The sequence below is a fragment of the Scyliorhinus torazame genome, chromosome 24 (genome assembly GCF_047496885.1).
Source record: "Scyliorhinus torazame isolate Kashiwa2021f chromosome 24, sScyTor2.1, whole genome shotgun sequence".
Lineage (NCBI taxonomy): Eukaryota > Metazoa > Chordata > Chondrichthyes > Carcharhiniformes > Scyliorhinidae > Scyliorhinus > Scyliorhinus torazame.
Window position 1 is genome coordinate 46461735 of NC_092730.1, and position 24471 is coordinate 46486205.

The 24471-nt window shown below is 47.7% G+C and overlaps 5 non-coding genes across 5 annotated transcripts; 3 read left to right on the top strand and 2 right to left on the bottom strand.

Moving 5' to 3' along the window:
* Window positions 1-7886: 7886 nt before the first annotated feature.
* Window positions 7887-7958, bottom strand: trnaw-cca (transfer RNA tryptophan (anticodon CCA)). The gene has a single exon. It is a non-coding gene; the product is annotated as a tRNA-Trp (tRNA).
* Window positions 7959-8383: 425 nt separating this feature from the next.
* Window positions 8384-8455, bottom strand: trnag-ucc (transfer RNA glycine (anticodon UCC)). The gene has a single exon. It is a non-coding gene; the product is annotated as a tRNA-Gly (tRNA).
* Window positions 8456-13201: 4746 nt separating this feature from the next.
* trnar-ucg (transfer RNA arginine (anticodon UCG)) lies at window positions 13202-13290 on the top strand. The gene is given in 2 exon segments: window positions 13202-13238; window positions 13255-13290. It is a non-coding gene; the product is annotated as a tRNA-Arg (tRNA).
* A 5080-nt stretch (window positions 13291-18370) lies between these two features.
* On the top strand, window positions 18371-18442 carry trnag-ucc (transfer RNA glycine (anticodon UCC)). Its single transcript has one exon. It is a non-coding gene; the product is annotated as a tRNA-Gly (tRNA).
* Window positions 18443-23038: 4596 nt separating this feature from the next.
* Window positions 23039-23121, top strand: trnal-caa (transfer RNA leucine (anticodon CAA)). The gene has a single exon. It is a non-coding gene; the product is annotated as a tRNA-Leu (tRNA).
* The last annotated feature ends 1350 nt before the right edge of the window (window positions 23122-24471 follow it).

Genomic DNA, 24471 nt, shown 5'->3' on the forward strand with positions numbered 1-24471 from the left:
TCTCCATGGGAAATAAACGTCTATCGTGGGCTGGGCGGCCGCCGTTACAGCATCAGGGTTTGGTATTTTCCTAATCGGCAACTGTCTCAGAGTCTCACTAGGGGGCGCTCTAGCGTATTCCCCTGGCTCTTCAAAGACTTCGACGCCCTTCCCTGCGACTAGGGGGAGCTCCAGCTTCTCAGAACCATTCCCATCCTCTTTCTTTGTTCTCATACTTTTCTGTCCTACCATATCGGTCTGAAGGGATCTAGGTGGTATGCGTGATTGTTTCTGGATATGATCAGGCCCCTCTCTCATTGTCCGAGATCGGGTCCTAGAGCTAACTGGGTTTGTTGAACAGAGCTCCCCTTCTCTAACAGACGGTGAAGATGCTGAATTAGGATGCAAGCTATCAACCGAAGGGGCTGGAGAGGCTGGCATGATTTGAATCTGGGGTGCAGTGACTGGATATAAATTATCATACCCTGCTGGTTCCTGAATTAGTGCAGACAATGCTACTGGTGCAGTCGGGACTCTACCCGACATGGTCCGATTTTCTAGGTGCTCATCTGCTTCTGACAATGCAAGGTCAGTTATTGAACTACGTTGCTCTTTTTTTTTCTCGAGTCCACCCTCTCTTTACTTGCGCGTTTTTTGAATGCACACACCTTTTTCAAGACCTCCAGAGTTTTCTGGTTCCCCCTTTCACTTATTGGAATCCCCATTTTAAGGGCATTTTCTTGCCAATTTAATAACATGATCTTATCCCTCTCATGTTGACAATTTTGTCTCCATAATCTAATTAACTCTTTAGCTTTCATACATTGGCTATCTTTTTTTTTAAATGTATTTGCCTATTTATGACCAATGGCAATTTCTGCTACTTGGCAAAATTATTTAAAAGGTTTTAACAGTGTTCTTTTAAAACTTAAAATGTTTGAAAATTCAAATTGAATTACTGCAACCTGCAAGCTTAGCTCTGATCTCAACTCAGAACTGAATTTACGATTTGCTTAACACAAACTTGTATAACTTTTACAACTTAATTAATTCTTTATCTTAACAATTTTTCTTTCAACAAGTTTTTCTTACATTCACAAAAATGTTGGCTGCTATCAATGAGGGAGCAGTTAGCTGTGGTGATTTATACCGGAGCAAAATCAACTGTCATCTCCAGATTTACACTTTTTAAAATGGTGTCAGTGAGTTTCTTTAAGTTTCTATTAATTCACAAATAAAATGAGATAAACATTATTTCAAGTAATTCAAACTTAAGATTCTGGCAATTTCAATCAATTGCTTGCTAAAATAATTAACTTTTATCAAAGAGGTGGAGAAATCCACTGGCTTCCTTTACCTTTTACTTACTTCAAAACGTAACTTTGCTGGAGTTTCACTGACTCGAAAGAAAGGTATCCAATTACACCACAAGCTGCAACTTTGCTGGAGTTTCACTGACTCGAAAGAAAGGTATCCAATTACACCACAAGCTGCAACTTTGCTGGGGTTTCAGTGACTCGAATGAAAGGTATTCAATTACACCACAAGCTGCCTGCTATCTCAAGCTGCTGTTAAACCTTTGAGAGGATTCTGCTTTAACTAACATGCAGCATCCAGTTTCTCTTAAAATGTATCTTTTCTCGCCACTACAGTCTAAGGATACAATTTTCGCTTAATCAACAATAGTTTCCAAAACACTCTCGTGGAACTAAACCATCTTACCAGATGTCCCATCAGTTCATCAAAAACACTCGTAGATCGGAACCATCTTGGCAGATGTCCCATCAGTTCAATTTTCTAATCCCCAGACTGACCTTTGATTTCATCGAGATGATCTTTCCGTACCAACCGCGAGTGACCAGACCAATCAGACCATGAGAAGAGGGGAAAACCAATGTGGGTCATTTTACAGCTACACACATTGTGGGCCCGTTTCCACTTTCCTTGTCAAAAATCAGTCTAATTCTGATTTCACAGTTGGTCGCTAACCGTCTGGAGAAATCCCTGGTTTCCGGCACCAAATGACAAAACATTGAATTCTTTACCCGTTAGTCTGGCCTCAATAAAACTCGAGATGCATTTGCAGGCATTGCATTATTTATTTTTAACCAACTTGCAAGTCTGAATCGCATCACACAAACCCAGAACACAAGCTGCCTCCTGGGTCTTCCGAATCGAGTGCCATTGGAGACAAAGGAATCTCTACAAATACATTCAAATGACATCAAGTTTCACATACAGATTCCCATAGGTCATCCTATACCCCTCCTGACCTGGCCATACATCCTAATTGGCTCACTTCTCATTCCTTAACCCTGGACCTCTTGTTACCCAGCATCCTTTTCTCCTCCTCCACCAGACACACCTCCCCCTTTCGTGCCATGTTTTCTGAAATCCTTTGTCTGTGAACTCACTAGAATTAGACTGGCCTACATCTACATTACTGTAACTAATACATTTAAACTAACTATTTTATATCACATTCATCAGCTTCACAGTTCCAGGGTCCCAGGTTCGATTCCCGGCTGGGTCACTGTCTGTGCGGAGTCTGCACATTCTCCCCGTGTGTGAGTGCATTTCCTCCGGGTGCTCCGGTTTCCTCCCACAGTCCAAAGATGTGCAGGTTAGGTGGATTGGCCATGCTAAATTGCCCTTCGTGTTGGTTGAGTGGGGTTATTGGGTTATGGGGATAGGGTGGTGTGGGCTTGGGTAGGGTGCTCTTTCCAAGAGCCGGTGCAGACTCGATGGTCCGAATGGCCTCCATTTGCATTGTCAATTCTATATATAACAAAATCCAATAATAAATCACTACAGAAACCGAGATCCCAGTTTCGCCACTCGGACGGATGTGAACAATCCAACCAGACTATTTCGAACAAGCGGAGATTCCTGCCTCCAGCCACCTCACTTTCTCCAGCTCTCTTCCTCAGTTCGAAACACACAAAATCACGCAAACGCCTCCGACCAAATTATTATTGCGATGGCCGGGAATCGACCCCGGATCAACTGCTTGGAAGGCAGCGATGCTCCCCAGTATCCCCCCATCACTTACTGCCGAATGTTGAGTCCTTTTGATGCTTTGCTTTGTTTCGTAAACAACGTCTTACTATGTTTCTGTTATTTCACTCCAATTGAAAATGCCCCTGAATGAAAGTGTCCGTGTCGCACTGCTCCCGTTCAGCCAGGAGATGGCACCAGTCCACAATAAATGTTTTTACTTCTGATGTTCTGTGTTATTACATAGGACTCTTGCTCTGGCCTGAGACCTCACCTTGTCCTTAGAATTAACTGAATTTACGACGCAGAAGGAGGCCATTCAGCCCATCGAGTCTGCACCGGCTCTTAGAAAGAGCACCCTACCCAAGGTCCACACCTCCACCCTATCCCAGTAACCCAACCCAACACTAAGGGCAATTTTGGACACTAAGGGCAATTTATCATGGCCAATCCACCTAACCTGCACATCTTTGGACTGTGGGAGGAAACCGGAGCACCTGGAGGAAACCCACGCAGACACGGGGAGGATGTGCAGACTCCGCACAGACAGTGACCCAAGCCGGAATCGAACCTGGGACCCTGGAGCTGTGAAGCAATTGTGCTACCCACGATGCTGCCGTGCTGCCCTTGTGGCCTGATGCTGCCGTTTGCACCCTGGTTAAGTAACCATAGAATCCCTCCAGTACAGAAGGAGACCATTCGGCCCATCCTGTCTGCACTGACCCTCGTAAAGAGCACCCCAACACGGCCCAATCCCCTAGAACCGTTTGGATTCATCAGGTGTCAGTCTCCTCTGGAGACGAGGGTTCAATCCCACTCCTGACATTGCCACTGATTCTCAGCTGCGATAAAATGCCAGAGGTCCCGGGTTCAAAAATACGGACGAGACCGGATGGTGTCATTGACTGAAATCGGGAGGAGGTTTGAGCTCCAGGGAAGTTATTGCAGCGAATATATCAGTGCAGACCACGTGAAAAAAACGGAAAGGGTATTTAAAGGTCGTTTGATCATGGTGTGGGATTCTGAATTTATCCTCAAGTAAAAACAGCATCCACGCAGCTGGCTGAATACAATGGTTGTTTGTACCTGATAAGCCTTTGATTTGACCAACGCGTTTACGGGATGAGGTGGCCGAGTGGTTAAGGGGCCGGACTGCTAATCCATTGAGCTCTCCGTGCTTGGGTTCGAAACCCATCATTGTCGATTTTCCATCCTGCTTTCTCCCAAGTGGGCATTTTTCCAAGATGGATCTGCAATCACTGACAATCCAGTCCAAGTTGTGAGGCCGGATTGCATCGAGTTGTGTTGGAAGAGCGAGAATTGAAAATTCAGTCTTGTTCCGATTGAGATGCATTGATCGGGTAGTGAGTTCGGAACCACTCTGTCTGTTGGGTCGTGTCAAAGCCAAGCGACATTTCATTGTCCGAGAGAATGAGGAGTTTAGGGAATCAGGATATTTCCCGGGCAAAAATCTGCTGGAGGAGGGAATGAGGGGAGTCCAAAAATGTATTCAGAACTTTAATGTAGCGGCGGCAATGCAGCACCCATGGACCAGTTGAACTAAGAACATTCCTCGTCACAATGGATGTCTCGGCACTGTATACCAGCATCCCCCATGACGACGGCATTGCTGCAACAGCCTCAGTACTCAACACCGACAACTGACAATCTCCAGATGCAATTCTGCAACTCATCCGCTTCATTCTGGATCACAACGTCTTCACCTTCGACAACAAGTTCTTCATCCAGACGCACGGGAAAGCCATGGGGACCAAATTCGCACCCAATACGCCAACATCTTCAGGCAGAGGTTTGAACAGGACCTACTAACCGCACAGGACCTTCAACCAACGTTATACATCGATGACATTTTTTTTCCTTTGGACCCACGGCGAAGAATCACTGAAACGACTACACGATGACATCCATAAGGTCCATCCAACCATCAGACTCACCATGGACTACTCTCCAAAATCAGTTGCATTCTTGGACACACTCGTCTCCATCGAGGACGGTCACCTCAGCACTTCGTTTTACCGCAAACCCACGGATAACCTCACACTTCTCCAGCTTCCACCCTAAACACATTAAAGAAGCCATCCCCAATGGACAAGCTCTCCGTATACACAGGCTCTGCTCAGATGAGGAGGAGCGTAACAGGCATCTACAGACGTTGAAAGATGCCTTCGTATGAACGGGATATGGCGCTCGACTCATCGATCGACAGTTCCAACGCGCCACAGCAAAAAAACGCACTGACCTCCTCAGAAGACAAACATGGGACACAACCGACAGAATACCCTTCGTCGTCCAGTACTTTCCCGGAGCGGAGAAACTACGACATCTTCTTCACAGCCTTCAACACATCATCGATGAAGATGAACATCTTGCCAAGGTCATCCCCACGCCCCCACTACTTGCCTTCAAACAACCGCGCAACCTCAAACAAACCATTGTTTGCAGCAAACTACCCAGCCTTCAGAACAGTGACCACGACACCACACAACCCTGTCATGGCAATCTCTGCAAGATGTGTCAGATCATCAACATGGATACCACCATTACACATGAGAACACCACCCACCAGGTACGCGGTACATACTCGTGCGACTCGGCCAATGATGTCTACCTCATACGCTGCAGGAAACGGTGTCCCGAAGCGTGATACATTGGCGAGACCATGCAGACGCTGCGACAACGAATGAACGGACATCGTGCGACAATCACCAGGCAGGAATGTTCCCTTCCAGTCGGGAACACTTCAGCAGTCAAGGGCATTCAGCCTCTGATCTCCGGGTAAGCGTTCTCCAAGGCAGCCTTCAGGATGCGCAACAACGCAGAATCGCTGAGCAGAAGCTTATAGCCAAGTTCCGCACACATGAGTGCGGCCTCAACCGGGACCTGGGATTCATGTCGCATTACATTCATCCCCCACCATCTGGCCTGCGAAATCCTACCAACTGTCCTGGCTTGACACAATTCACACCTCTTTAACCTCAGTCCAACGCCGGCATGTCCACATCAGAATGGTACAGTACGAAGTCTTACAACACCAGGTTAAAGTCCAACAGGTTTGTTTCGATGTCACTAGCTTTCGGAGCGCTGCTCCTTCCTCAGGTAAATGAAGAGGTCTGTTCCAGAAACACATATATAGACAAATTCAAAGATACCAAACAATGCTAGGAATGCGAGCATTAGCAGGTGATTAAATCTTTACAGATCCAGAGATGGGGTAACCCCAGGTTAAACTCCACAGAATGATACAGGCATAGAAGGTTTCAATTACGAGGACAGTTTAGAATTATAGATGATGGCTTGACACAATTCACACCTCTTTAACATGGGGTTACCCCATCTCTGGATCTGTAAAGATTTAATCACCTGCTAATGCTCGCATTCCAAGCATTGTCGGGCATCTTTGAATCTGTCTACATATATGTTTGTGGACCATACCTCTTCATTCACCTGAGGAAGGAGCAGCTCTCCGAAAGCTCGTGAAATCGAAACAAACCTGTTGGACTTTAACCTGGTGTTGTAAGACTTCTTACTAGAATTATAGAATCATAGAATGGTTCCAGCACAGGGTGCGGCCATTCCGCCCACCGTGTCCCGGTCAGTCGCCCAGAGCTGGAAAATCTCAGCAGACCTGGCAGCATCTGTGGAGCGGGAAACAGAGTCAGACTGGACTGGAAACTGTAACTCTGTTTCTCTCTCCACAGATGCTGCCAGACCAGCCGAGTTATCCAACATTGTCTATTTCTGTTGCAGCATTTTATGAAGAATCTCCATAGCGGCCTTGCCTTTGTGCTCGGCGTTTCTATTTATTTATATAGTTCTGTGTAAATTTAGAGTACCCAATTCTTTTTTTTTTCCGATTAAGGGCCAATTTTGCGTGGCCAATCCACATACCTTGCACATCTTGGGTTGTGGGGGGTGAAACCCACGCACACATGGGAAGAATGAGCAAACTCCAGAGGGGCAGTGACCCAGGGCCCGGATGACGCTTCTATTTATGAAGACTTGTCCCGTATGTAACGTATGGGCACTTAGTGCAATTTAGGACGGCCAATACACTTAATCCACGACTTTGCACTGTGGGAGATATCCGGAGCACCCGGAGGAAACCCACGCAGACACGGGCAGAACGTGAGGACTCCGCGGACAGGCAGTGAATCGAACCTGGTACCCTGGCGCTGTGAAGCCACAGTGCTAGCCACTTGTGCTACTGTGCTTTGTGCCCAGAGAAGTTATTGCAGCGAATATATCAGTGGAGAACACGTGAAGAAATGAAAACGACATTTTAACACCGTTTCACCATGGTGTGGAACTGATATATCAAATAAAAAACCGCACGCTCGTGCACCCAGGTAACTGGCTGAATGCAATGGTTGTATGCAACCCCGATAAACCTTTGATTTATTTGCTGAACAAGAATTTCCCCATCTCCACCTTGAACATAATCAATGTCCCGCTTCCGCGGCCTTCTGAGGCAGAGTTCCAAAGTCGCACAACTCTCTGAGGGGGAGAAATCTCCTCATCTCCGTCCGAAAAACAGCGACATCCTTGTTTTTAACTGCCCAGTAGTTCTGGTCTCACCCACGAGCAGTGAGATTGAACCAACTGGTTGGGCAGCACGGTAGCACAACGGTTAGCACAGTTGGTTCAATATTCTCAGATAATAATATGGAAGCGGTCAACGTGCGCCTCGAACCCTCGACCCTGGGAGGTAGACTCCCATGCTCTACCCACTGAGCTATCCGAATGTTTGATGAAACTGCTCAAAAATATAAACTGAGCGGGTAAATCTGAAATATCCGGAAAGATTTACCAGCATTGCGGCTTTGAACGGAGTCATTTCGGGAACATTCCCACAGAGAGAAATTCCTGGAACCAGCGGCAGAAAAACATCCTGCGCCTGACGTGATTTGAACACGCAACCTTCTGATCTGGAGTCAGACGCGCTACCGTTGCGCCACAAGCCCAAGTGCGGACCGCTATGTGTTTCTCCTCATAGATTTATGTTTTATTTACACCCAACTGTGCGAAATAAACGCAGAGAAGTCAGATTGAGGGATATGAAAGGACCCTGAAGTAAAGCAGCTGTACCACGTGGTTAAGGTGATGCACAATAATCCATTGTGCTCTGTACACGTGGCTTCATATCCCATCCTGGTCTGTAACGTGTCTGTTGTGTCCCCTTCGTGAGGCTGAAGTGAAATTGGTGTGATTTTTAGTTTTGTCGGAGGGCTTGGGCAGTGAATAGTGGAACACTGTCCATATTGAAACCACATTAAAAATGATGAGAAAGTTACTTATTTCACTCCTCGCTGTACTTGCCACTAAATTCTGACTGAGAAACTTTCTCTTTCGAAACTCACAAAGAGGTGCAAAGATTCCAATTTATTATTGCGATGGCCGGGAATCGAACACGGGTCAACTGCTTGGAAGGCAGCTATGCTCACCACTATACCACCATCGCTCACTGATTGGAGATGTGTCCTTTTGGTTCTTTAGATCAGTTTGATTAACTGTTTCGTAACAAATACTTAATTTGCGTAAGTTATTTCACTCCAATTTAAAATGCTCCTGAATGAAAGTGTCCGTGTCGCACGGCTCCGGTACAGCCAGGAGATGCCACCAGTCCACAATAAATGTACATTCTATGTGTCATTACACAGGACACTTACTCTGGCCTGAGACCTTAACTTGTCCTTGTGTCCTGGATGCTGCCATTTTCATCCTATTTCAGTAATCATAGAATACCTCCAGTGCAGAAGGAGGCCATTCGGCCCATCGAGTCGGCACCGACCCACGGAAAGAGCACCCGATTTCGGCCCAAACGCACCTAACCTTTCGACTACGTCAGGTTGGCCGAGCGCAGGTCGCAGTCTCCTCTGGAGGTCAGGGCTCGAATCCCACTCCAGAAATTGACTTTTCCTCCGCGAGGCACCATCCAAACCTGGAACCCCTCCCTAACAGCACTGTGTGTGTACATACACCATATGGACTTGCAGCGGTTCCAGAATCCCCTCACCGCCCATTCTCGCGGTCAATTAATGATAGATTGTAAATGTTTGGCCGAATCAGCGATAATCACAGCCAGAGGGACCTGCAATAACCCTCAGAGCAGGAAAGGCAACTCATTGTCCTTTGACCCAAAAGCAAAATACTGTGGATGCTGCAAATCTGAAACAAAGACAGAAAATGCTGGAAATATTCAGTTGATCCGGCAGCTTCTGTGGAGAGAGAAACAGATCGTTCCAATGAAAGGTCAGGTTGTGAAATGTTAACTATTTCACTTTTCACAGATACTACAGATCCGTACCGTATTTCCAGCATTCCCTTGTGATTAGCTGAACATCCTCAGACTCTGTAGCTTCGTCCGGTAAAGTGTCTGTTCCCTAAAGACAAATCTGGACTCAAATCCCAGCCCAGCCTTATTCCGTTTGACCACCTGTGCGATTGAGAACTTCCTCCACAACAGGGGGAAATGTGTTGGATTTCTAGTCGGAAAATATGCCTTTTGCAGGTTTAAATTCAGTAGAATATCTACAGAGATTGTAACGCAATGACTGATTTCAGCTGCCATCATCCAGTTGTTAAATCTTTCCACTAGAAACCCACTGGATTTTCTCCTTTGACTTGAGTCCTGCTCCCAGAGGATCAGTTCAGTATTTTCAGTAATATTATATTTTGAATTCTATGTCCAGAGAATTGTGACGCTGAAATTGCTCACACTTCTCTCCATTGTTATCTACTCTGCAGGTGTTGACTGCACTGTCTAATGGAGACATGCTGAGAGGGCTGTGAGAGAGGCTTTCTTTCAGGCGCGAGGCCTCTTTTGGTCCATCAACAGCAGCCGGATGTCTGCAGAGAAACTCGGAATACCGAGCCCCTCTTCCCAGGATGGACTTAATCAGGGACAAGATGTTGTTTGAAGAGAGAATCAAAGGTCTGAAGAATTGGTCTGAGATTCCTGGCGTTTTGTGAAGAGAACAAGGTGGTGGAGCAATGTGACAATAGCAGGATACGAGTTTGGGATATTATCCAGTTTGTGCTGGGGAGCTGCGTGAAGGACGTTGTCTTGTCTGCCCACCCAAGCTGAATGTTGGGATTGAGGTGGTGATCAGGTTCCGAGAGGAGGGTGAAATCCTTTCACTGAGTTTCAAGCTCACAGTGCGGTTGAGTGTCTTGAGTTACAGGAAGATACAGACGGAATGGTCAAATGGGCAGAAAAGTGGCTGATGGAATTTCACGCTGCAAAATTAGATGTGATCCTTTTGGTAGGGATTTTCGCAGTAACTTCATTGCAGTGTTAATATAAGCCTATTTGTGACAATAAAGAATATAATATTATTATTATTGGATTAATGTGAATGGCCTGACACTGGGAAGTCCTGAGGAACAAACGGACCTTGGAGTGTTTGTCCAGAGATCTCTGAAGGCAGAAGGGCAGGTTAATAGGGTGGTGGAAAAGACATTTGAGATATTTGTCTTTATCAATCGGGGCATGGATTACAAAAGCAGATAGGTCATGGTGGAGTTGTATAGAATGTTGGGGAGGTCACAGCTGGAGTACCGTGTGCAATTCTGGTCACCACATTCTAGCAAATATGTGACTGCACTGGATGGGTTGCAGAGGTGATTCAGCAGGATGGTGCTTGGGATGGAACATTTAGGATATGAAGAGAGGTGGATAGGCTTGTTTTCTCTATCACGCAGGAAAAGAGATGACTGAGGGGTGAACTCATCGAGGTGTACAAGATTATGATAGGTATAGACAGGGCGGATAGGGAGCACCTGTTCCCCTCAGTCACGAGGGGACACTATTATTCTGTGATTCTGTTACAGATCAGATCTTGGAGGTATCGCTGCTGTATTCCCAGGAGGTGGTGGTCTGATTCGGAGAGCAAAAGCTTCCATCGAGGACGGGGTTCTCAATAAGAACAAACTGGAGGTGTGGGATGTTAGAATCTGCTCAGCACTGATTCATTTTTATTCATTGTTGTGTCCTAGAATAAACACGTGGATTGTAGCTGTCCATTCAAAACAAAAATAGAATTCGGAAATGTCTGGCCAGTAACTTCACCATGTCCACGTTACATCACTCAGCATCCTCAGCTGCATCACATCTGGTCCACGTTTCCCTAGCAGAGCGCACAGTTTCACAGCAGAGAGTACATTTCCACTGGAGAGATCGTAGTTTCTCAGCAGAGCGCACAGTTCACGGCAGAGAACACAGTCCCACAGCAGAGAACACAGTAACACAGCAGAGAACACAGTAACACAGCAGAGAGCACAGTTTCACAGCAGAGAACACAGTAACACAGCAGAGAGCACAGTTCACGGCAGAGAACACAGTAACACAGCAGAGAGCACATTTCCACAGGAGAGGTCGCCGTTTCCCAGCAGAGCACTGTTCACAGCAGAGATCATATTCCACAGCAGAGAGCAGTTACACAGTAGAGATCTCGGTTCCACAGTAGAAATCACAGTTCAGCGGGAGAGAGTATACTTAAATATCGGAAAGCAGTTTAATTAACATCAGGGAAGACCTTTCAATAACAGAGTGAAGATGCAGATAACACAGTTACACAAGAGGAAAGAGGGGAGATTTTACAACAAAGAACAAAGACAAAGAAAAGTACAGCAGAGGAACAGGCCCTTCGGCCCTCCAAGCCTGAGCCGACCATGCTGTCCATCTGAGCTAAAATCTTGTCGTCTTCCTGGGTCCGTATCCCTATATTCCCATCCTATTCATGTATTTGTCAAGATGCCCTTAAATGTCACTATCGTCCCTGCTTCCACCACCTCATCTGGCAGCGAGTTCCAGGCACCCACTACCCTCTGTGTAAAAAAACTTGCCTCACACATCTCCTGTAAACCTTGCCCCTCACACCTTGAACCTATGCCCCCCAGTAATTGACCCCTCTACCCTGGGAAAAAGCCTCTGACTATCCACTCTGTCTATGCCCCTCATAATTTTGTAGACCACTTTCAGGTCACCCCTCAACCTCCGTCGTTCCAGTGAGAACAAACCAAATTTATTGAACTGCTCCTCATAGCTAATGCCCTCCATACCAGGCAACATCCTGGCAAACCCACGACCGTGGGATTAAATGTCCGATGCTCTGCCGACTGAGCTAACCGGGCTGCTGTCAAAAATATTATTAACCCTCTTCCTGAGGAGATTAGAATTTGCTAAGCAGCGAACCTTGTGTCAAACCGTTTACTAAAATTCCGATTAATTCTTCGGCCACAGTCGCTGGGAGCAGGGCTCGAACCTGCTGGGGAAGTCCAACACCTTAACCACTCGACCATCGCAGCTGGGTTCAATAGGTCATTCATTAAACATTATAAAACGTACAAAACATTATAAAACCGGCCAGGAATCACTCCAGGAAGTTCTTGCATTCCTGCGATGAACGGTGCCCCGGTGTTTATGTGAGGAGCGGTTGAATCTACCTTACAATTGACCATTGGATTTGGAGAGAAGCCTTGAGAGACTCGAAACTCCCAGTTCCCGAAACGCACAATTCCACTGATTCAATTGTTTGCGGAAGAAAATCAGTTACATTGGAAATATCCTAGAAGTTCATTTTTGCTTTACATGGAACAGCACCGAACTTCCCAGTCCAGATCCAAATTAAAGCAATTCAATCACAGAAACTGGCAGCACAGAAGGAGGCCTGTGCAGACCGAATGGTCACGTGATTACGTGTTCCGCATCTAAAATGATCAGGTGTTCTCCCCGGATCGCGCTCAGAGCACAAGCCTGGAGCAGCTGCTCAAACAGTAAATAAATTATTTTTTGTTACACGTCCTTGGTCGCCAGTCTTTGAGAGATCAGAATTTCTCCATGGTGTCAGGAGTGGGCAGTATGGCACAAGGGCTTCGCCACCTAAACCCGCTGCTGTCATAGAATCAGAGAATCCCTATTGTGCAAATGAAGACCATTCGGCACAACGAGTCTGTACTGACCCTCCGAAAGCTCACGCACCTGCCCTCTACTGGAATATTGGGTCCGATGGAGCAACTCTGGCCCCCATTCCAACCCCTGAAATCCGTCCATCCCCTCTCATGAGTGGGTGCAGGATTGGAGGGTCAGTGCAGACTCGATGGGCCGAATAGCCTCCTTCTGCATTTTACTGGTTTCTACGGAAACAGATATGATCACAGTATTTATTCACATGGGATAAGCATTGGCTCGCACGTTACTGCCGGTGGCCGCGTGGCCTAATGGATAAGGCGTCTGACTTCGATGAATCTAATGATAATATCAGAAGATTGCAGGTTCGTGTCCTGTCGCGGTCGTTTTATACAGAAATCCGGTGGAGCTTGCTGACAGCCGAGTTTTCCCTCCTCAGCTCATAGTTCCACCTTTCCATCCAAGCATTGCAGGGCTTTTTATGGTATATAATTCCTTCTAACATTGTTTTCATTCAATTCGCTCTCATCCTAGTATTTTGTTTATGCCCTGATGAATCCGCAGTATCTGTTTGACTTGGATCAAGTATAGAATAAAATATTATGTGTCAATCGGTTCAATACAATTCTGTGGAGGAAATTCTAATGTCGTCACGAAGACAGACAGAGTGATTGAGTCATAGATGTTGGCAGCATGGAAAAAGCCGTTCGGCCCAGCTTGTCAATGCCGCCCAGTTTCTTTCACTAAGCGAGACAAACTTGTCCGCATTTGGCCCATATCCCTCTATACCCACCCTGCCCATGTAACTGTCTAACTGATTTTTAAAAGACAAAATGATACCCGCCTCCACCACTGCCTATGGCAGCCCGTTCCAGATGCTCCTCAGTACCTTATTTATGCTCCTAATTATTTCATAGACCTCTATGACATTACCCATAAGCCTCCTACGCTCCAGGAAAAAAAGTCCCAGCCTATCCAGCCTCTACCTTTCACTCAGACCATCAAGTCCTGGTAGCACCCTTGTAAACCACTTCTGCACTCTTTCTAGTTTAACAATATCCTTCGGAAAACAGGGTGACCAGAACTGAACACAATATTCCATGTGTGGTCTTCCCAATGTCTTGTGCAACTTGAACAAGACGTCCCAACTCTTGTATTCAACATTTTGAGCTAAAAACCTCGCATTCCGAATGCCTTCTTCACCACCCTATCCACCTGCGACACTACCTTCAAGGAGCTGTGAACCTGTACTCCTAGATCTGTTTGTTCTGTAATTCTCCCCAACTCGCTACTAGTGACTGATTAGGTCAATCCCTGATTTGAGCTACCAAAATACATCACCTCACATTTATCCAAATTAAACTCCATCTGCCATTCATCGGCCCACTGGCCCAAGATGTTTAATAATGAGCTGAATCAACTGTTTTTTGTTCAGAGGGATGAAAGATTATCTCACTGGATTGGGAATCCAGAGGCCTGAAATACTCTTTGGGACAGGGAATAAATCTCACCATTCAAATTCACTGATTCAATAGATTTTCAGAGGCGTTGAAAGGGTGGATGCTGAGAGGTTGTTTCTCCATGTGGGAGAGTCTAGGACCAGAGGGAATGATCTCAGAGTAAGGGGCCGCCCAATTAAATCAGAAATGATGAGTAATTTGTTCTCTCAGAGTATAGTGTATCTGTGGAAACATTGTTTCTAAGCGAATACTTGTCGAGGCTGGGGAAGTTAATATGCGCAAGATTAAATCAGTAAGGGAATCAAGGATTATGGGGATAAGGCGGGAAAGTGGGTTTGAAGATTATATCAGGTCAATCATAACCTCTTTGAATGGTGGAGCAGACAGGATGGGCCGAATGGGCCACTTCTGCTCCTCCGTCTTACAGTGTAATGAGGTCACCTGATGGACTTGTTTTCACGGCTGGGCGGCCGGTTCCGGAAAGACAAAATCTGCCAGCAATGCCCCAGATGAAGCTGGCGTCTGTTTTGGAGCTTCTGAAGCCGCAAGTTTTCATGGTGCCAAACTCCTGCCCAAAGCTGGTGTCGTGATTTAAATCGATTATCAGACAGAGGATTAGGAATATCGGTATAGAGATTGGTGCAAGAAGATTCACTCCTCAGGCCTGTTGAACTCCGAATCTAAACTCCATCCTAGTTCCGGATACACTGAATGAATCATCAGGTCACCCTCAATAAGTGGCCCAACGCGGAGACGCAGGACATTGATCATCGAGGAGGATGGATACAAACCCGCAGATGCAAAGCACAATGGATTAGCAGCGCATCACCGTCACCTCTCGGCCAACTCGCCAAATGACCTGACTTCACCAAACCACCTCATGGACCTTTAACATCTGCAACAACTAACGGAAGAAGGTTGTATTTGTCCATTGGTCCAGATGTGCAGCCAGTTGTGAAATATTGGAAATATAGTCTCTGTCAGCAAATTACATTTCCAACATATCAGCTGAAGGATTGTTCTGAACGGACTGATGGGAAACACTTCAACACCATTGGAGTGGGCACGTGAGCAATAGGTCAGAAGGTGAGAGCATTGAGGGAGAACTCACAGACTGTATCAGAGAGAGACCTCTCCTGTGGAAATGTGTTCTCTGCTGTGTTACTGTGTTCTCTGCTGTGAAACTGTGCTCTCTGCTGTGGGACTGTGCTCTCTGCTGTGGGACTGTGTTCTCTGCTGTGGGACTGTGTTCTCTGCCGTGAACTGTGCGCTCTGCTGAGAAACTGCAATCTCTCCAGTCGAGATGTACTCTCTGCTGTGAAACTGCTCTCTGCTGAGGAAACGTGGACCAGATGTGATGCAGCTGAGGGTGCTGAGTGATGTAACGTGGACATGGTGAAGTTACTGGCCAGAAATTTCCGAATTCTATTTTTGCTTTTAATGGACCGCTACAATCCACGTGTTTATTCTCGGACACAACAATGAATAAAAATGAATCAGTGCTGAGCAGATTCTAACATCCCACACCTCCAGTTTGTTCTTATTGAGAACCCCGTCCTCGATGGAAGCTTTTGCTCTCCGAATCAGACCACCGCCTCCTGGGAATACAGCAGCGATACCTCCAAGACCTGATCAGTAACAGAATCACAGAATAATACAGTGTCCCCTTGTGACTGAGGGGAACAGGTGCTCCCTATCCGCCCTGCCTATACCTATCATAATATTGTACACCTCGATGAGATCACCCCTCAGTCATCTCTGTCCCTGCGTGAGAGAGAAAACAAGCCTATCCAACCTCTCTTCATATCCTAACTGTTCCATCCCAAGCAACATCCTGCTGAATCACCTCTGCACCCCATCCAGTGCAGTCACATATTTCCTATAATGTGGTGACCAGAATTGCACACGGTACTCCAGCTGTGGCCTCACCAACATTCTATACAACTCCACCATGACCTATCTGCTTTTGTAATCCATGCCCCGATTGATAAAGACAAATATCTCAAATGTCTTTTCCACCACCCTATTAATCTGCCCGTCTGCCTTCAGAGATCTCAGGACAAACACTCCAAGGTCCCTTTGTTCCTCAGGACTTCCCAGTGTCAGGCCATTGACATTAATCCTATAATAATAATATTATATTCTTTATTGTCACAAGTAGGATTATATTAACACTGCAATGAAGTTACTGTGAAACCCCCCTACCAAATGATCACATCTAAGTTTGCAGCGTTAAATTCCATCAGCCACTTTTCTGCCCATTTGACCATCCCGTCTGTATCTTCCTGTAACTCAAGACACTCAACCGCACTCTGAGCTTGAAACTCAGTGAAAGGATTTCACCCTCCTCTCGGAATCTGATCACCACCTCAATCCCAACATTCAGCTTGGGTGGGCAGACAAGACAACGTCCTTCCCGCAGCTCTCCCAGCACAGACTGGATAATATCCCAAACTCGTATCCTGCTAGTGTCACATTGCTCCACCACCTTGTTCTCTTCACAAAACGCCAGGAATCTCAGACCAATTCTTCAGACCTTTGATTCGCTCTTCAAACAACATCTTGTCCCTGATTAAGTTCATCCTGAGAAGAGGTGCTCGGTATTCCGAGTTTCTCTGCAGCATCCGGTTGCTGTTGATGAACCAAAAGAGGCCTCACGCCTGAAAGAAAGCCCCTCTCACAGCCCTGTGAGCATGTCTCCATTAGACGGTGCAGTCAATACCTGCAGGGTAGATAACAATGGAGAGAAGTGTGAGCAATTTCAGCGTCACAATTCTCTGGACACAGAGCATTCAAAATATTATATTATTGAAAATACTGAACTGATCCTCTGGGAGCAGGACTCAAGTCAAAGGGGAAAATCCAGTGGGTTTCTAGTGGAAAGATTTAACAACTGGATGATGGCAGCTGAAATCAGTCATTGCGTTACAATCTCTGTAGATATTCTACTGAATTTAACCCTGCAAAAGGCATATTTTCCGACTAGAAATCCAACACATTTCCCCCTGTTGTGGAGGAAGTTCTCAATCGCACAGGTGGTCAAACGGAATAAGGCTGGGCTGGGATTTGAGTCCAGATTTTTCTTTAGGGAACAGACACTTTAACGGATTAAGCTACAGAGTCTGAGGATGTTCAGCTAATCACAAGGGAATGCTGGAAATACTGTACGGATCTGTAGTATCTGTGAAAAGCGAAATAGTTAACATTTCACATCCTGACCTTTCATTGGAACGACCTGTTTCTCTCTCCACAGAAGCTGCCGGATCAACTGAATATTTGCAGCATTTTCTGTCTTTGTTTCAGATTTGCAGCATCCGCAGTATTTTGCTTTTGGGCCAAAGGACATTGAGTTGCCTTTCCTGCTCTGAGGGTTATTGAAGGTTTCTCTGGCTTTGATTGTCGCTGATTCGGCAAAACATTTACAATCTATCATTAATTGACCGTGAGAATGGGCGGTGAGGGGATTCTGGAACCGCTGGAAGTCCATCTGGTGTATGTACACACACAGTGCTGTTCGGGAGGGGTTCCAGGTTTGGATGGTGCCTCGCGGAGGAAAAGTCACTTTCAGGAGTGGGATTCGAGCCCTGGCCCCTGGAGACTGCGACCTGAACTCGGCCATCCTGACGTATTTGAAAGGTTAGGTGCGTTTGGGCCGAAATCGGGTGCTCTTTCCGAGGGTCGGTACCGGTTCCATGGGCCGAATGCCCTCCTTCTGCACTGGAGGCATTCTATGATTACTTAAACAGGGTGCAAATGACAGCATCAGGACACAGGTACGAGTTAAGGTCTCAGGCCAGAGTAAGTGTCCTGTGTAATGACACATAGAATGTACATTTATTGTGGACTGGTGCCATCTCCTGGCTGAACAGGAGCCGTGCGACACGGACACTTTCATTCAGGAGCATTTTAAATTGGAGTGAAATAACTTACGCAAAGTAAGTACTTGATACCAAACAGTTAATCAAACTGATCTAAAGAACCAAAAGGACACGTCTACAGTCAGTGAGCGATGGTGGTATAGTGTTGAGCATAGTTGCCTTCCAAGCAGTTGACCCGGGTTCGATTCCCGGCCATCGCAATAATAAATTGGGAATTTTTTGCGCCTCTTGCTGAGTTTCAAACTGAGGAAGAGAAAGTTTCTCACTCAGAATTTAGACGCAAATACAGCGGGGAATGAAATAAGTACTTATCGTTTTTTAACGTGGTTTCAATGTCGACACTGTTTGACTATCCCCCCGCCCCCCCCCCCCCCGCCCCCCGCGCCAGCCTTCAAACAAAAGTTAAAAATAACAGCATTTTTACTTCATCTTTGATGCACGATCAATTGCACAAATACTAAAGTTGTGGACAACTGTGGCTTTATTACAGTCAGATGCGAGGCCTCCTGCTGCATCTGGCGAAATGGCAGGGCACTGGAGGGCATGCATATTTATACAGTTCTCACTAGGCGGAGCCAGACGGCAGGTCCTATCTTACATCTCCTATTACAGTGGATCACCACATTCACCCTCTGTTAAAAATGAGTCCGGCGGGGGTGACATGAAACTTTTTACAATTATTGGAATTATGTACAGTGGTAGGGAAAGAAAAGTCCATGTTGACGGTCCGGAGTCCGTCAAAGGTTCAGCCGGTCCGGTGCTTTGGTGCTTCGTTCGGATCGGCGTAATGGTGGCGACGAAGTCGGTGCTGGCGGAGGTAAAGGTGGCGCCGATGGCGGTGCTGATGCTGGCCAGTCATCGGGGAACTCCGGGAGCGTGCAGAAGTCCTCTTCGTCCTCTTGTGCGGAAAAGGTGAGGGGGTCTGGTGGGTCAATATTGGCGGCGCGGTGAGAGGTGGGGGGGGGGCGGGGAGGCGCATTGGTGGGGGGGGGGGGTGTTGGGGTGGAACTTGACGGTGCCAGGTCCCTGAGTGAGACAGTATCTTGGCGGCCGTCGGGAAACTCAACGTCGGCATATTGAGGGTTGGCGTGAAGCAGGTGAACCCTGTCCACCAAGGGGTCCGCCTTGTGGAGTCGGAGGTGCCTACGGAGAAGGACCGGTCCTGGAGCAGCGAGCCAAGTAGGGTGCGACACACCAGATGTGGACTTCCTGGGGAAGGTAAAAACACGTTCATGGGGTGTGTTATTAGTGGTGGTGCACAATAGTGACCGGATGGAGTGCAGAGTGTCAAAGAGGACCTCCTGCCAGCGAGAGGCTGGGAGGTTCCTGGACCATAGGGCCAGCGGGACGGCCCTCAAACTGTCCCATTCACCCGTTCTACTTGCCCGTTTCCCCGGGGGTTGTAGCTGGTCATCCTACCGGAGGCTATACCCCTGCTGAGCAGGACGTGACGCAGCTCATCGCTCATGAATGAGGATCCCCTGTCACTGTGGATGTAAGCAGGGAAACCGAACAGCGAAGATGGTGCTGAGGGCCTTGATGACGGTGGCAGACGTCATATCGGGGCATGGGATGGTGAAGGGGAATCTGGAGTACGCATCGACCACACTGAGAATATGGTGTTATGGTCGGTGGAGGGGAGGGGCCCTTTGAAATCCACCCTGAGGCGTTCAAATGAGTGGGAAGCCTTCACCAGGCGTGCATGGTCTGGCCGGTAGAAGTGCAGCTTGCACTCCGCACAGACCTGGCAGACCCTGGTCACTGTCCTTACTTCCTCGACGGAGTAGGGCAGATTGTGAGCTTTGACCAGATGGTACAATCGGGTGACCTCCGGGTGACAAAGGCTGTTGTGTAGGGCCCAGAGTTGGTCCTCATGTGCGCTGGCACATGTACCTCGGGAGAGGGCGTCTGGAGGCTCGTTGAGTTTACCGGGGCGATACAAGATCTCGTAATTATAGGTGGAGAGCTCGATTCTCCACCGCAAGATTTTATCATTTTTGATCTTGCCCCGCTGTGTGTTATTGAACAATAAGGCTACCGACCGTTGGTCCGTAAGGAGAGTGAATCTCTTACCTGCCAGGTAATGCCTCCAATGCCGCTTCAAACAGCTTCAACGATAGCTTGAGCCTCCTTCTCGACGGATGAGTGTCGAATTTCAGAGACATGAAGGGTGCGGGGAAAGAATGCCACGGGTCTGCCTGCCTGGTTAAGGGTGGCAGCCAGGGCGACGTCTGAAGCGTCGCTTTCTACTTGGAAAAGCAGTGACTCATCCACTGCGCGCAACCCAGCCTTGGCGATGTCTGCTCTGATGCGGACGAAAGCATGTTGTGTCTCGGCCGCAACGGGGAATTGGATGGACTGAATGAGTGGGCGGGCCTTGTCGGCATAGTTTGGGACCCACTGAGCGTGGTAGGAAAAGAAGCCCTGGCAGTGTTTGAGGGCCTTGGGGAAGTTCCATGAAGGGGCGCATGCGCTCGGGGTCGGGTCAGAGAAGACCATTTTGGACTACATAGCCGAGAATGGCTAACCGGGTCATGCTGAACACACACTTCTCTTTGTTATAGGTCAGGTTGAGAAGGGTGGCAGTGCGGAGGAATTTATCGAGGTTGGCATCGTAGTCCTGCTGGTCATGGACGCAGATGGTGACATTTTATAAGTACGGAAAGGTGGCCCACAAACCGTACTGGTCGACCACTTGGTCCATCTCTTTTTGGAAGACCGAGATCCCATTTGTGATACTGAACCCTAAGGAAGTGGTTGAGGCGACTGTCCCCCTCGAGGGCAGTGTATGGCCGGTCCGACTTCCAGGTGGGGAGCTGTAGGAAGCAGCCATCCGGTGAAATGAAAAACACCAGCCTCCTCCGCAGCTCCGCATCTCCGGCAACCTTGGCGCCAATTGGAAAATCTTCAAGCAAAAGTTCCTCCTGTACATCGAGGCATCCGACCTCGAAGCAGCATCGGATGCCAGGAAGATCACATTATTTGTCTCCACCGCGGGGGACCATGTCATCCACATCTACAACTCCCTTACGTTCGCTGCCGGCGAAGACAAAACAAAATTCAAAACAGTCCTGCTGAAGTTTGACAGCCACTGCGACACTGAGGTGAATGAGAGCTTTGAATGGTACTTTTTCCAGCAGAGGCTTCAGGGTAAGAATGAACCTTTTCAGTCCTTCGTGACCCATCTCTGCATCCTAGCGCAGTCATGTAACTATGACTCGATGGTTGATTCCATGATCCGGGATCAGATCGTTTTCGGGGTCCACTCCGATTCCATTCGGCAGCAGCTCCTGAAAGTCAAACAGTTGACCCTCTCAGTTGCTATCGAGACATGCGTTATCCATGAGCATGCTAAGAATCGTTACTCCCACATCAGGGCGGCAGAAACTGCAAAACCGGCCTCCCACGAGGCGGAACGGGTGCAGGCCATTGTTCAAATGCAGGGCCTGAGCATCGAGGAGAGAGGTCACTTTGTGCGCTTTTCCCAGGTCCCTGCGCAGGTGCGCCATGACCGAGTGGACGGCGAGGCCGAAAACACGACTGCACAGGTGCGTACGTCGACCGACCGTACTGCGCATGCGCGATGGCGCACGGAATGCCCTGCCATCAGCGTCATGACATCTCCGAATTGTGGCTCCACCCACTTAAAGCGGAAATGTCCGGCAAAAGGACGCCGGTGTCTACAGTGTGGCAAGCTTGGCCACTATGCAGCCCTTTGCAGATCTGCTCCACCGCTCAGCAGCCAGCGATCCCAGCTGCGGCGCAGAAGTGTCCGCTCGATACAACAAGGCATGCCAGATTCCGATCCCGACAGCCCAACAGACCCTGATGCTGAGTGCGTCAGGTCCCCATACCGGGTGGACATCATAACTACACATGCGCTGCCTTCCACCACAACGAGAAACGCCTCTCGATCCTCAGTGTGGATCGACGGGTGGTGTGATGTCCACACAATTAATGAAATGAAAACGAAATGAAATGAAATGAGACAAGGCTTGCATCCGATTCAAACTTCACACCGGCGCATCAGCGAACCTCATCTCAAAATCCGGCCTCGACACCATGCGTGCCAGACCAAGCATTCTTCCACCGGCCTGCCAGTTCAATGACTACAATGGCAATGCCATAGCTGCCACTGGTTCCTGTCAACTAGGGGTATCCAACAAGGCGATCAAGGCAACACTGTGGTTTGAAATCGTCGGGCCTGACAGAGCGTCTCTGCTCGGTGCTCGAGCTCCTGAACCTGGTTCAGCGAGTCCACGCCACGTCATCATCACCGGCGACGGCCTCGCCAGCAAGTTACAAGCCTATTTATATTCTCACTCACACCAAACGGAAACAAGTCGCTATTTGTCAGCAGCACACCTGCCTTCTTCTTTATTAGTAGCAAAGTTTTGCTTTCTGTCTGATCCGCTCCTTGTTTTTCAGCTAACCACAGTACAGTCTGTGAACTTGTCTGTGAAAGCAGTACGGGAAGCAACTGTGGAGAGAGATTGCAGTCGCCAGAATGCAACTCTCCAAATGGACACATCACGCCGTTCAGATCTTAGACTTTCAATACCTTCGTCTGAGGAACAGGTGGAGCGGGAAATCGGACCTTGTTGATTAGAGCAAACTGATCAATGCAGCAATGAGAAGCTCCTGAACCACCAGCGGTTTGGACAAAGATGGCACTCAGATACAGGACTCTGGCTGGGGTTCAAAAGTAGGAAGAGCATATCTTGTTTGAAATGAAATAACGATGAAGATAGACTTTAAGTCGATTTGTGCACGGATCTTAGATTCGACGACGACGCATCAGGATGGCCGAGCGGTCTAAGGCGCTGCGTTCAAAACGCAGTCTTTTCTGGAGGCGTGGGTTCGAATCTCACTCCTGATGTTGCCTTTTACTCCACGAGGTTAAATTTCTCCAGCCAGATTTTCAACCTCAGGAAGATCCAATACCTCCCTATCAATGGAAAAGCGTTGGTCTCAGGACATGAGATTTCTGCTTAAATTTGCACAGCAAGACCCCACCGGCAAAAGCCCAGTTCATGACTGGATAATCTGCTTCAGTGACTCTGGTTGAGGAATTAATATTGATGCCAAGAGAAGGGTAAAATTCAACAAAGAACAAAGAACAAAGAAATGTACAGCACAGGAACAGGCCTTTCGGCCCTCCAAGCCCGTGCCGACCATGCTGCCCGACTAAACTACAATCTTCTACACTTCCTGGGTCCGTATCCTTCTATTCCCATCCTATTCATATATTTGTCAAGATGCCCCTTAAATGTCCCTATCGTCCCTGCTTCCACCACCTCCTCCGGTAGCGAGTTCCAGGCACCCACTACCCTCTGCGTAAAAAACTTGCCTCGTACATCTATTCTAAACCTTGCCTCTCTCACCGTAAACCTATGCCCCCTAGTAATTGACCCCTCTACCCTGGAGAAAAGCCTCTGACTATCCACTCTGTCTATGCCCCTCATAATTTTGTATACCTCTATCAGGTCGCCCCTCAACCTCCTTCGTTCCAGTGAGAACAAACCGAGTTTATTCAATCGCTCCTCATAGCTAATGCCCTCCATACCAGGCAACATTCTGGTAAACCTCTTCTGCACCCTCTCTAAAGCCTCCACATCCTTCTGGTAGTGTGGCGACCAGAATTGAACACTATACTCCAAGTGTGGCCTAACTAAGGTTCTATACAGCTGCAACATGACTTGCCAATTCTTATACTCAATGCCCCGGCCAATGAAGGCAAGCATGCCGTATGCCTTCTTGACTACCTTCTCCACCTGTGTTGCCCCTTTCAATGACCTGTGGACCTGTACTCCTAGATCTCTTTGACTTTCAATACTCTTGAGGGTTCTACCATTCACTGTATATTCCCTACCTGCATTAGACCTTCCAAAATGCATTACCTCACATTTGTCCGGATTAAACTCCATCTGCCATCTCTCCGCCCAAGTCTCCAGACAATCTAAATCCTGCTGTATCCTCAGACAGTCCTCATCGCTATCCGCAATTCCACCAACCTTTGTGTCGTCTGCAAACTTACTAATCAGACCAGTTACATTTTCCTCCAAATCATTTATATATACTACAAAGAGCAAAGGTGCCAGCAGTGATCCCTGTGGAACACCACTGGTCACAGCCCTCCAATTAGAAAAGAATCCCTCCATTGCTACTCTCTGCCTTCTGTGGCCTAGCCAGTTCTGTGTCCACCTTGCCAGCTCACCCCTGATCCCGT